Below are 13,092 nucleotides of genomic sequence, written 5' to 3' on the forward strand. Positions count from 1 at the left end.
TCACTCAGTTACGGCATCCCATTTCACTCAGTCACTTCATCCCATTTCACTCAGTCACTGCACCCCATTACCCTTAGTAACTGCATCCCATGAACTTCAGTCGCAGGATCCCATTTCAAACAGACACTGCATCCCATTTCCCTCAGTCACTGCATCTCATTTCAATCAGTCACTGCATCCCATTTCCCTCAGTCACTGCATCCCATTTCCGTCAGTCACTGCATCCCACTTCCCTCAGTCAGTGCATCCCATTTCGCTCAGTCTCTGCATCCCATTTCACTCAGTCACTGCATCCCATTTCACTAAGTCACTGCATCCAATTTCGCTCAGAAACTGCATCCCATTTCCGTCAGTCACTCCATCCCATTTCCCTCAGTCGCAGCATCCTATATCCCACAGACACTGCATTTCCTTTCCTTAAGACACTGCATCGCATTTCACTCAGTCACTGCATCCCATTTCACTCCCCACTGCATTCCATTTCACTCAGCCACTGCATCCAATTTCACTCAGCCACTGCATCCCAGTTCACATAGTCACCGCATCCCAGTTCACACAGTCACTGCACCATTGTCCTCAGTCACTGCATCCCATTTCACTCAGTCACTGCATCCCATTACCCTCAGTCACTGCATCACATTAACTTCAGTCGCAGGATCCCATTTCAAACAGACACTGCATCCCATTTCCGTCAGTCACTGCATCACATTTCCCTCAGTCACTGCATACCATTTCCCTCAGTCACTGCATCCCATTTCCCTCAGTCACTGCATCCCATTGCCCTCAGTCACTGCATCCCATTGCCCTCAGTCACTGCATCCCATTGTCCTCAGTCACTGCATCCCATTTCACTCAGTTACTGCATCCCATTTCACTCAGTCAGTGCATCCCATTAACTTCAGTCGCAGGATCCCATTTCAAACAGACACTGCAACCCATTTCCCTCAGTCACTGCATCTCATTTCACTCAGTCACTGCATCCCATTTCACTCAGTCACTGCATCCCATTTCCCTCAGTCACTGCATCCCACTTCCCTCAGTCACTGCATCCCATTTCCCACAGTGACTGCATCCCATTTCCCACAGTCACAGCATCCCATTTCCCTCAGTCACTGCATCCCATTGCCCACAGTCACTGCATCCCCTTGGCCTCAGCCACTGCATCCCACTACACTCAGTCACTGCATCTCCTTTCCACAGTCACAGCAATCCCATTTCCCTCAGTCACTGCATCCCATTTCACTCAGTCACTGCATCTCCTTTCCACAGTCACGGCAATTCCATTTCACTCAGTCACTGCGTCCCATTTCACTCAGTCACTGTGTCCCATTTCCATCAGTCACTGCATCTCATTTCCCACTGTCACTGCATCCCATTTCCCAGTCACTGCATCCCATTACCCTCAGTCACTGCATCCCATTTCCCTCAGTCACTGCATCCCATTGCGCTGAGTCACTGCATCTCCTTTCCACAGTCACGGCAAATACATTTCACTCAGTCACTGCGTCCCATTTCACTCAGTCACTGCGTCCCATTTCCATCAGTCACTGCATCCCATTTCCCACTGTCACTGCATCCCATTTCCCACTGTCACTGCATCCCATTTCCCAGTCACTGCATCCCATTTCCCTCAGTCACTCCATCCCATTTCCCTCAGTCACTGCATCCCATTTCCTCAGTCACTGCATCTCCTTTCCACAGTCACGGCAAATACATTTCACTCAGTCACTGCGTCCCATTTCACTCAGTCACTGCGTCCCATTTCCATCAGTCACTGCATCCCATTTCCCAGTCACTGCATCCCATTTCCCTCAGTCACTCCATCCCATTTCCATCAGTCACTGCATCCCATTTCCCTCAGTCACTGCCTCCCATTTCCCGCAGTCACTGCATCCCATTGCCCTCAGTCACTGCATCCCATTGCCCTCAGTCACTGCATCCCATTGTCCACAGTCACTGCATCCCATTTCACTCAGTCACTGCATCCCATTTCCTCAGTCACTGCATCCCATTTCCTGCAGTCACTGCATCCCATTGCCCTCAGTCACTGCATCCCATTGCCCTCAGTCACTGCCTCCCATTGTCCACAGTCACTGCATCCCATTTCACTCAGTCACTGCATCCCATTACCCTCAGTCACTGCATCCCATTACACAGAGTCACTGCATCCCATTTCCCACAGTCACAGTATCCCATTTCCCAGTCACTGCATCCCATTACCATCAGTCACTGCATCCCATTTCCTCAGTCATTGCATCTCCTTTCCACAGTCACGGCAATTACATTTCACTCAGTCACTGCTTCCCATTTCACTCAGTCACTGCGGCCCATGTCCATCAGTCACTGCATCCCATTTCCAACTGTCACTGCATCCCATTTCCCATTCATTGCATCCCATTTCCCTCAGTCACTGCATCACATTTCCCTCAGTCACTGCATCCCATTGCCCTCTGTCACTGCATCCCATTGCCCTCAGTCACTGCATCCCATTGTCCTCAGTCACTGCATCCAATTTCACTCAGTCACTGCATCCCATTTCACTCAGTCACTGCATCCCATTAACTTCAGTCGCAGGATCCCATTTCAAACAGACACTGCAACCCATTTCCCTCAGTCACTGCATCCCATTTCACTCAGTCACTGCATCCCATTTCACTCAGTCACTGCATCGCATTATCCTCAGTCACTGCATCCCATTAACTTCAGTCGCAGGATCCCATTTCAAACAGACACTGCATCCCATTTCCGTCAGTCACTGCATCCCATTTCCCTCAGTCACTGCATCCCATTTCCCTCAGTCACTGCATACCATTTCCATCAGTCACTGCATCCCATTTCACTCAGTTACGGCATCCCATTTCACTCAGTCACTTCATCCCATTTCACTCAGTCACTGCACCCCATTACCCTTAGTAACTGCATCCCATGAACTTCAGTCGCAGGATCCCATTTCAAACAGACACTGCATCCCATTTCCCTCAGTCACTGCATCTCATTTCAATCAGTCACTGCATCCCATTTCTCTCAGTCACTGCATCCCATTTCCGTCAGTCACTGCATCCCACTTCCCTCAGTCAGTGCATCCCATTTCGCTCAGTCTCTGCATCCCATTTCACTCAGTCACTGCATCCCATTTCACTAAGTCACTACATCCAATTTCGCTCAGAAACTGCATCCCATTTCCGTCAGTCACTCCATCCCATTTCCCTCAGTCGCAGCATCCCATATCCCACAGACACTGCATTTCCTTTCCTTAAGACACTGCATCGCATTTCACTCAGTCACTGCATCCCATTTCACTCCCCACTGCATTCCATTTCACTCAGCCACTGCATCCAATTTCACTCAGCCACTGCATCCCAGTTCACATCGTCACCGCATCCCAGTTCACACAGTCACGGCACCCCATTGTCCTCAGTCACTGCATCCCATTTCACTCAGTCACTGCATCCCATTTCACTCAGTCACTGCATCCCATTTCACTCAGTCACTGCATCCCATTACCCTCAGTCACTGCATCCCATTAACTTCAGTCGCAGGATCCCATTTCAAACAGACACTGCATCCCATTTCCGTCAGTCACTGCATCACATTTCCCTCAGTCACTGCCTACCATTTCCCTCAGTCACTGCATCCCATTTCCCTCAGTCACTGCATCCCATTGCCCTCAGTCACTGCATCCCATTGCCCTCAGTCACTGCATCCCATTGTCCTCAGTCACTGCATCCCATTTCACTCAGTTGCTGCATCCCATTTCACTCAGTCACTGCATCCCATTAACTTCAGTCGCAGGATCCCATTTCAAACAGACACTGCAACCCATTTCCCTCAGTCACTGCATCTCATTTCACTCAGTCACTGCATCCCATTTCACTCAGTCACTGCATCCCATTTCCCTCAGTCACTGCATCCCACTTCCCTCAGTCACTGCATCCCATTTCCCACAGTGACTGCATCCCATTTCCCACAGTCACAGCATCCCATTTCCCTCAGTCACTGCATCCCATTGCCCTCAGTCACTGCATCCCCTTGGCCTCAGCCACTGCATCCCACTACACTCAGTCACTGCATCTCCTTTCCACAGTCACAGCAATCCCATTTCCCTCAGTCACTGCATCCCATTTCACTCAGTCACTGCATCTCCTTTCCACAGTCACGGCAATTCCGTTTCCATCAGTCACTGCATCCCATTTCCCACTGTCACTGCATCCCATTTCCCAGTCACTGCATCCCATTACCCTCAGTCACTGCATCCCATTTCCCTCATTCACTGCATCCCATTGCGCTCACTCTCTGCATCTCCTTTCCACAGTCACGGCAAATACATTTCACTCAGTCACTGCGTCCCATTTCACTCAGTCACTGCGTCCCATTTCCATCAGTCACTGCATCCCATTTCCCACTGTCACTGCATCCCATTTCCCACTGTCACTGCATCCCATTTCCCAGTCACTGCATCGCATTTCCCTCAGTCACTCCATCCCATTTCCCTCAGTCACTGCATCCCATTTCCTCAGTCACTGCATCTCCTTTCCACAGTCACGGCAATAACATTTCACTCAGTCACTGCGTCCCGTTTCACTCAGTCACTGCGTCCCATTTCCATCAGTCACTGCATCCCATTTCCAACTGTCACTGCATCCCATTTCCCAGTCACTGCATCCCATTTCGATCAGTCACTGCATCCCATTTCCCGCAGTCACTGCATCCCATTGCCCTCAGTCACTGCATCCCATTGCCCTCAGTCACTGCATCCCATTGTCCACAGTCACTGCATCCCATTTCACTCAGTCACTGCATCCCATTTCCTCAGTCACTGCATCCCATTTCCCGCAGTCACTGCATCCCATTGCCCTCAGTCACTGCATCCCATTGCCCTCAGTCACTGCATCCCATTGTCCACAGTCACTGCATCCCATTTCACTCAGTCACTGCATCCCATTTCACTCAGTCACTGCGTCCCATTTCCATCAGTCACTGCATCCCATTTCCCACAGTCACAGTATCCCATTTCCCAGTCACTGCATCCCATTACCATCAGTCACTGCATCCCATTTCACTCAGTCACTGCATCTCCTTTCCACAGTCACGGCAACTCCATTTCACTCAGTCACTGCTTCCCATTTCACTCAGTCACTGCGTCCCATTTCCATCAGTCACTGCATCCCTTTTCCAACTGTCACTGCATCCCATTTCCCAGTCACTGCAACCCATTTCCCTCAGTCACTGCATCCCATTGCCCTCAGTCACTACATCCCATTGTCCTCAGTCACTGCATCCCATTTCACTCCCCACTGCATCCCATTTCACTCAGCCACTGCATCCCATTTCACTCAGCCACTGCATCCCATTTCACACAGTCACCACATGCCAGTTCACAAAGTCACCGCATCCCAGTTCCGTCAGTTACTGCATTCCAGTTCCATCAGTCACTGTGTCCGATTTCTATCAGTCACTGCCCGCATTTCACTCAGTCACTGCATCTCATTTCACTCAGGCACTGTATCCCATTTCCCTAAGTCACTGCACCCAAAGCCCTCTCAGGCACTGCATCCCTATTCACTCAGTCACTCCTTCCCAGTACCTCCATCACTGCATCTCATTTCACTCAGTCACTGCTTCCATTTCCATCAGTCACTGCATCCCATTACCCTCAGTCACTGCATTCCATTACCCTCAGTCCCAGCATCCCATTTCCCACAGACACTGCATTTCATTTCCTTAAGTCACTGCATCTCATTTCCACCAGTCACTGCATCCCATTTCATTCCCCACTGCTTCTCATTTCACGCAGTCACTGCATCCCATTTCACTCAGTCACTGCATCCCATTTCACTCAGTCACTGCATCCCATTACCCTCAGTCACTGCATCCCATTAACTTCAGTCGCAGGATTCCATTTCAAACAGACACTGCATACCATTTCCGTCAGTCACTGCATCCCATTTCCCTCAGTCACTGCATCACATTAACTTCAGTCGCAGGATCCCATTTCAAACAGACACTGCATCCCATTTCCCTCAGTCATTGCATCTCATGTCAATCAGTCACTGCATCCCAATTCCCTCAGTCACCGCATCCCACTTCCCTCAGTCAGTGCATCCCATTTCGCTCAGTCACTGCATCCCATTTCACACAGTCACTGCATCCCATTTCACTCAGTCACTGCATCCCATTTCCAACTGTCACTGCATCCCATTTCCCAGTCACTGCAACCCATTTCCCTCAGTCACTGCATCCCATTGCCCTCAGTCACTACATCCCATTGTCCTCAGTCACTGCATCCCATTTCACTCCCCACTGCATCCCATTTCACTCAGCCACTGCATCCCATTTCACTCAGCCACTGCATCCCATTTCACACAGTCACCACATGCCAGTTCACAAAGTCACCGCATCCCAGTTCCGTCAGTTACTGCATTCCAGTTCCATCAGTCACTGTGTCCGATTTCTATCAGTCACTGCCCGCATTTCACTCAGTCACTGCATCTCATTTCACTCAGGCACTGTATCCCATTTCCCTAAGTCACTGCACCCAAAGCCCTCTCAGGCACTGCATCCCTATTCACTCAGTCACTCCTTCCCAGTACCTCCATCACTGCATCTCATTTCACTCAGTCACTGCTTCCATTTCCATCAGTCACTGCATCCCATTACCCTCAGTCACTGCATTCCATTACCCTCAGTCCCAGCATCCCATTTCCCACAGACACTGCATTTCATTTCCTTAAGTCACTGCATCTCATTTCCACCAGTCACTGCATCCCATTTCATTCCCCACTGCTTCTCATTTCACGCAGTCACTGCATCCCATTTCACTCAGTCACTGCATCCCATTTCACTCAGTCACTGCATCCCATTACCCTCAGTCACTGCATCCCATTAACTTCAGTCGCAGGATTCCATTTCAAACAGACACTGCATACCATTTCCGTCAGTCACTGCATCCCATTTCCCTCAGTCACTGCATCACATTAACTTCAGTCGCAGGATCCCATTTCAAACAGACACTGCATCCCATTTCCCTCAGTCATTGCATCTCATGTCAATCAGTCACTGCATCCCAATTCCCTCAGTCACCGCATCCCACTTCCCTCAGTCAGTGCATCCCATTTCGCTCAGTCACTGCATCCCATTTCACACAGTCACTGCATCCCATTTCACTCAGTCACTGCATCCCATTTCGCTCAGAAACTGCATCCCATTTCCGTCAGTCACTCCATCCCATTTCCCTCAGTCGCGGCATCCAATATCCCACACACACTGCATTTCCTTTCCTTAAGACACTGCATCGCATTTCACTCAGTCACTGCATCCCATTTCACTCAGTCACTGCATCCATTTCCATCAGTCACTGCATCCCATTACCCTCAGTCACTGCATCCCATTACCCTCAGTCGCAGCATCCCATTACCCTCAGTCGCAGCATCCCATTTCCCACAGACACTGCATTTCCTTTCCATTAGTCACTGCATCTCATTTCCAAAAGTCACTGCATCCCATTTCACTCCCCACTGCATCCCATTTCACTCAGCCACTGCATCCAATTTCACTCAGCCACTGCATCCCAGTTCACATAGTCACCGCATCCCAGTTCACACAGTCACCACATCCCAGTTCACAAAGTCACCGCATCCCAGTTCCATCAGTCACTGTGTCCGATTTCAATCAGTCACTGCGCGCATTTCACTCAGTCACTGCATTTCATTTCACTCATTCACTGCATCCCATTTCAAGCAGTCACTGCATCGCATTTCACTCAGTCACTGCATCCCATTTCACTCAGTCAGTGCATCACATTTCCCTCAGTCACTGCATCTCATTTCCTCAGTCACTGCATCTCCTTTCCACAGTCACGGCAATTCCATTTCACTCAGTCACTGCGTCCCATTTCACTCAGTCACTGCGTCCAATTTCCATCAGTCACTGCATCCCATTTCCCTCAGTCACTCCATCCCATTTCCCTCAGTCACTGCATCCCATTTCCTCAGTCACTGCATCACCTTTCCACAGTCACTACAAATACATTTCACTCAGTCACTGCGTCCCATTTCACTCAGTCACTGCGTCCCATTTCCATCAGTCAATGCATCCCATTTCCAACTGTCACTGCATCCCATTTCCCGCAGTCACTGCATCCCATTGCCCTCAGTCATTGCATCCCATTGTCCTCAGTCACTGCATCCCATTTCACTCTGTCACTGCATCCCATTACCCTCAGTCACTGCATCCCATTAACTTCAGTCGCAGGATCCCATTTCAAACAGAAAGTGCATCCCATTTCCGTCAGTCACTGCATCAGATTTCTCTCAGTCACTGCATACCATTTCCCTCAGTCACTGCATCCCATTTCTCTCAGTCACTGCATCCCATTTCCCTCAGTCACTGCATCCCATTTCCCTCAGTCACTGCATCCCATTGCCCTCAGTCACTGCATCCCATTGCCCTCAGTCACTGCATCCGATTGTCCTCAGTTACTGCATCCCATTTCACTCAGTCACTGCATCCCATTACCCTCAGTCACTGCATCCCATTAACTTCAGTCGCAGGATCCCAATTCAAACAGACACTGCATCCCATTTTCCTCAGTCACTGCATCTCATTTCACTCAGTCACTGCATCCCATTTCACTCAGTCACTGCATCCCACTTCCCTCAGTCACTGCATCCCATTTCCCACAGTGACTGCATCCCATTTCCAACAGTCACTGTATCCCATTTCCCTCAGTCACTGCATCCCATTGCCCTCAGTCACTGCATCGCCTTGGCCTCAGCCACTGCATCCCACTTCACTCAGTCACTGCATCACCTTTCCACAGTCACAGCAATCCCATTTCCCTCAGTCACTGCATCCCATTTCCTCAGTCACTGCATCTCCTTTCCACAGTCACGGCAATCCCATTTCACTCAGTCACTGCATCCCATTTCACTCAGTCACTGCATCCCATTTCACAGAGTCACTGCATCCCATTTCCCACAGTCACTGCATCCCATTTCCCACAGTCACTGCATCCCATTGCCCTCAGTCACTGCATCCCATTGCCCTCAGTCACTGCATCCCATTTCCCACAGTGACTGCATCCCATTTCCCTCAGTCACTGCATCCCATTTCCCTCAGTCACTGCATCCCATTGCCCTCAGCCACTGCATCCCACTTCACTCAGTCAGTGCATCTCCTTTCCACAGTCACGGCAATTCCATTTCACTCAGTCACTGCGTCCCATTTCACTCAGTCACTGCGTCCCATTTCCATCAGTCACTGCATCCCATTTCCCACTGTCACTGCATCCCATTTCCCAGTCACTGCATCCCATTTCCCTCAGTCACTGCATCCCATTTCCTCAGTCACTGCATCTCCTTTCCACAGTCACGGCAATTACATTTCACTCAGTCACTGCGTCCCATTTTACTCAGTCACTGCGTCCCATTTCCATCAGTCACTGCATCCCATTTCCAACTGTCACTGCATCCCATTTCCCAGTCACTGCATCCCATTTCCCTCAGTCACTGCACCCCATTTCCGTCAGTCACTGCATCCCATTGCCCTCAGTCACTGCATCCCATTTCCTCAGTCACTGCATCTCATTTCACTCAGCCACTGCATCCAATTTCACTCAGCCACTGCATCCCAGTTCACATAGTCACCGCATCCCAGTTCACACAGTCACCACATCCCAGTTCACAAAGTCACCGCATCCCAGTTCCATCAGTCACTGTATCCAATTTCAATCAGTCACTGCGCGCATTTCACTCAGTCACTGCATTTCATTTCACTCATTCACTGCATCCCATTTCAAGCAGTCACTGCATCACATTTCCCTCAGTCACTGCATCTCATTTCCTCAGTCACTGCATCTCCTTTCCACAGTCACGGCAATTCCATTGCACTCAGTCACTGCGTCCCATTTCACTCAGTCACTGCGTCCCATTTCCATCAGTCACTGCATCCCATTTCCCACTGTCACTGCATCCCATTTCCGAGTCACTGTATCCCATTTCCCTCAGTCACTCCATCCCATTTCCCTCAGTCACTGCATCCCATTTCCTCAGTCACTGCATCACCTTTCCACAGTCACTACAAATACATTTCACTCAGTCACTGCGTCCCATTTCACTCAGTCACTGCGTCCCATTTCCATCAGTCAATGCATCCCATTTCCAACTGTCACTGCATCCCATTTCCCAGTCACTGCATCCCATTTCCCTCAGTCACTGCATCCCATTTCCCTATGTCACTGCATCCCATTTCCTCAGTCACTGCAACCCATTTCCCTCAGTCACTGCATCCCATTTCCTCAGTCACTGCATCTCCTTTCCACAGACACGGCAATTACATTTCACTCAGTCACTGCGTCCCATTTCCCTCAGTCACTCCATCCCATTTCCCTCAGTCACTGCATCCCATTGCCGTCAGTCACTGCATCTCATTTCACTCAGTCACTGCATCCCATTTCCCTCAGTCACTGCATCCCATTGCCCTCAGTCACTGCATCCCATTGCCCTCAGTCACCGCATCCCATTGTCCTCAGTCACGGCAATCCCATTTCACTCAGTCACTGCATTCCCTTTCCCACAGTCACTGCATCCCATTTCCCTCAGTCACTGCATCCCATTGCCCTCAGTCACTGCATCCCATTGCCCTCAGTCACTGCATCCCATTTCCCACAGTGACTGCATCCCATTTCCCTCAGTCACTGCATCCCATTTCCCTCAGTCACAGCATCCCATTGCCCTCAGCCACTGCATCCCACTTCACTAAGTCAGTGCATCTCCTTTCCACAGTCACGGCAATTCCATTTCACTCAGTCACTGCGTCCCATTTCACTCAGTCACTGCGTCCCATTTCCATCAGTCACTGCATCCCATTTCCCACTGTCACTGCGACCCATTTCCCAGTCACTGCATCCCATTTCCCTCAGTCACTGCATCCCATTTCCCTCAGTCACTGCATCCCATTGCCGTCAGTCACTGCATCCCATTTCACTCAGTCACTGCATCCCATTACCCTCAGACACTGCATCCCATTTTCGTCAGTCACTCCATCCCATTTCCCTCAGTCGCAGCATCCTATATCCCACAGACACTGCATTTCCTTTCCTTAAGACACTGCACCGCATTTCACACAGTCACTGCATCCCATTTCACTCAGTCACTGCATCCATTTCCATCAGTCACTGCATCCCATTGCCCTCAGTCACTGCATCCCATTACCCTCAGTCATTGCATCCCATTACCCTCAGCCCCAGCATGCCATTTCCCACAGACACTGCATTTCATTTCCCTAAGTCACTGCATCTCATTTCCACCAGTCACTGCATCCCATTTCATTCCCCACTGCATCTCATTTCACGCAGTCACTGCATCCCATTTCACTCAGTCACTGCATCCCATTACCCTCAGTCACTGCATCCCATTATCTTCAGTCGCAGGATCCCATTTCAAACAGACACTGCATACCATTTCCGTCAGTCACTGCATCCCATTTCACTCAGTCACTGCATACCATTTCCCTCAGTCACTGCACACCATTACCCTCAGTCACTGCATCTCATTTCACTCAGTCCCAGCATCCCATTTCCCACAGACACTGCATTTCATTTCCTTAAGTCACTGCATCTCATTTCCCTCAGTCACTGCATCCCATTTCATTCCCCACTGCATCTCATTTCACGCAGTCACTGCATCCCATTGTCCTCAGTCACTGCATCCCATTTCACTCAGTCACTGCATCCCATTACCCTCAGTCACTGCATCCCATTAACTTCAGTCGCAGGATTCCATTTCAAACAGACACTGCATACCATTTCCGTCAGTCACTGCATCCCATTTCCCTCAGTCACTGCATCACATTAACTTCAGTCGCAGGATCCCATTTCAAACAGACACTGCATCCCATTTCCCTCAGTCATTGCATCTCATGTCAATCAGTCACTGCATCCCAATTCCCTCAGTCACCGCATCCCACTTCCCTCAGTCAGTGCATCCCATTTCGCTCAGTCACTGCATCCCATTTCACACAGTCACTGCATCCCATTTCACTCAGTCACTGCATCCCATTTCGCTCAGAAACTGCATCCCATTTCCGTCAGTCACTCCATCCCATTTCCCTCAGTCGCGGCATCCAATATCCCACACACACTGCATTTCCTTTCCTTAAGACACTGCATCGCATTTCACTCAGTCACTGCATCCCATTTCACTCAGTCACTGCATCCATTTCCATCAGTCACTGCATCCCATTACCCTCAGTCACTGCATCCCATTACCCTCAGTCGCAGCATCCCATTACCCTCAGTCGCAGCATCCCATTTCCCACAGACACTGCATTTCCTTTCCATTAGTCACTGCATCTCATTTCCAAAAGTCACTGCATCCCATTTCACTCCCCACTGCATCCCATTTCACTCAGCCACTGCATCCAATTTCACTCAGCCACTGCATCTCAGTTCACATAGTCACCGCATCCCAGTTCACACAGTCACCACATCCCAGTTCACAAAGTCACCGCATCCCAGTTCCATCAGTCACTGTGTCCGATTTCAATCAGTCACTGCGCGCATTTCACTCAGTCACTGCATTTCATTTCACTCATTCACTGCATCCCATTTCAAGCAGTCACTGCATCGCATTTCACTCAGTCACTGCATCCCATTTCACTCAGTCAGTGCATCACATTTCCCTCAGTCACTGCATCTCATTTCCTCAGTCACTGCATCTCCTTTCCACAGTCACGGCAATTCCATTTCACTCAGTCACTGCGTCCCATTTCACTCAGTCACTGCGTCCCATTTCCATCAGTCACTGCATCCCATTTCCCACTGTCACTGCATCCCATTTCCGAGTCACTGCATCCCATTTCCCTCAGTCACTCCATCCCATTTCCCTCAGTCACTGCATCCCATTTCCTCAGTCACTGCATCACCTTTCCACAGTCACTACAAATACATTTCACTCAGTCACTGCGTCCCATTTCACTCAGTCACTGCGTCCCATTTCCATCAGTCAATGCATCCCATTTCCAACTGTCACTGCATCCCATTTCCCAGTCACTGCATCCCATTTCCCGCAGTCACTGCATCCCATTGCCCTCAGT

This window comes from Stegostoma tigrinum, unplaced genomic scaffold (assembly GCF_030684315.1).
Source record: "Stegostoma tigrinum isolate sSteTig4 unplaced genomic scaffold, sSteTig4.hap1 scaffold_137, whole genome shotgun sequence".
Lineage (NCBI taxonomy): Eukaryota > Metazoa > Chordata > Chondrichthyes > Orectolobiformes > Stegostomatidae > Stegostoma > Stegostoma tigrinum.